The sequence below is a fragment of the Lactuca serriola genome, chromosome 8, assembly GCF_051521515.1.
Source record: "Lactuca serriola cultivar US96UC23 chromosome 8, Lser_US96UC23_V15, whole genome shotgun sequence".
Lineage (NCBI taxonomy): Eukaryota > Viridiplantae > Streptophyta > Magnoliopsida > Asterales > Asteraceae > Lactuca > Lactuca serriola.
The window spans coordinates 16,375,236-16,377,111 of NC_136415.1; the positions used below are offsets into that span (position 1 = coordinate 16,375,236).

Here is a 1,876-nt window from a genome sequence, read left to right on the forward strand (position 1 = left end):
AATGCCACACGTGGCCCACCTAATGCCACATCGTGGCCCTACAAAACCCCATGGTATGAAATGATCAAATCAAGAAAAGAAACCTAGAAAATGGATGTTACACGTATTCATCCATGAAAAAAATCATCAAATTACTTCCAAAATGTAATGCTCGCAAATTCAGACTAGTCAATTTAGAGACAATGAGCGTAAAAAATGAGTTTTTGATGGAAGATTATTTAGAATGATTAATCTTAACCAAACGTTTGACAAACCGTTCGTAATTCGTTCGGTAAAATGTTCGTTTATGTTTGTTTATATAATAAACAAACAAACACAAACAAAATTTTATGTTTGTTTAGTTAAACAAACAAACATGAACAATGGTCACGTTCGTTCATTTAAGTTCGTGAACGTTCGTTAATATTTGTTGATTGATGTTCTTTTATGTTTTTCTAATATATATATATATATATATATATATATATATATATATATATATATATAAGGTATATTAAAATTTAAATCCATGTGAATCGTCAATCACAATCATATAGTAACATAGAATAACATATAATGCTTCACTATTAAATGCACAAACGATGAAAATTAGTAAAACAAGGAAGGTTGGTAAAAGTAGAAGAAAATTAAGAGTTTGATTACCAATTAAAAAAACAGAAAGTAAATCTTCAATCACTAAACACGCCAAACTTATCAGCAAATTCTAATATAAATATGTAATAATGTTCTAAGACCCCATCGAACTTAACAATTCCCACTTTTTGTTCATCACAATTCTAATCGATTGTAGTACGCATGGATATTCTAGGTAAAAAATTATTCTCCTTTTCAGTTTTCACTCTTTTTTATTGAAGTTTTTGAAATTTTGATGTTATTCAATTAGGATAATTATTGGTTCTTTTGTTATATTAACTTGAGAACTCAAAGTAAGAGATTTAGGGTAATTACATGATTCAATTGATTTATTGTCAATATCTTATGTCTTTTTAAGATTTTAAAATGATTAAAGAGTAAAAGCATACAAGTTGTTTGCATGGATGCCAAATTTAAACTCAACATATTTTGATTCAAGGGAACAACCTCTATTTGATTTAAACATAATTCAATATTTCAATTCAAGTGCAGGCAGTCCAACAATGGAAAATGCTCATGATGTTATTGTTATTGAAGGCAATGCAGAACTAGAAGAAGATGTTGTACCCGTAGTTGATGCTGTTGGTGCACAACAACCAAATGAAACAAACAGTGAAGAACATTTTTCATATGCTATAAGGGAAAGAAAGAAAGACTTCAAAATTTGGGAACATGTTCGTGTAATAAACTTGGATGATGGAACTGAAATGTGTGAATGCATCCACTGTGGTAAGAAAATAAAAAAAATTTAACAAAGGAACAACCACACAGATGCATAGGCATGTTTTTGAGTGCCCAAAACTTCCATGTTTTGGGAAGATATTTGCATGAAGATGATATTTAGTGTTTATTTTTAAGTTATTTAGGGATTTGGATTTTTATATTCTAGGATTTCCGTATAATTGTTTGTTTATGCAGGTTTAATCGTTTCAATGTTTATGATATGTATCTCAGTTTGTTTGTGCTCAATTACATGTGTTTGTTCTCTTTCCTTTACTTACTTTTATATATTTTTTTGTTTATTTTCAATTAACATCTTAACAAACAAACAGAAACAAACACAAACAATGTAATTTTTAAACAAACAAACACAAACAAGAAAACATGTTTGTTTATGCGTTCGTGTTCGTTTGTTAGTTCGGTTAAACCTAAACAAACAAACATGAACAAGCCTTGTTCGTGTTTGTTTGGTTCGTTTACATCCCTGACTATGCAGACGTAGTGCCCGAATCCTGGCGACTAT

The 1,876-nt window shown here is 29.5% G+C and overlaps 1 long non-coding RNA gene across 1 annotated transcript; it reads left to right on the forward strand.

Moving 5' to 3' along the window:
* Window positions 1-749: 749 nt before the first annotated feature.
* LOC145071493 (uncharacterized) lies at window positions 750-1,586 on the forward strand. Its single transcript, XR_013690509.1, has 2 exons — window positions 750-808; window positions 1,126-1,586. It is a non-coding gene; the product is annotated as an uncharacterized LOC145071493 (long non-coding RNA).
* Window positions 1,587-1,876: the final 290 nt, after the last annotated feature.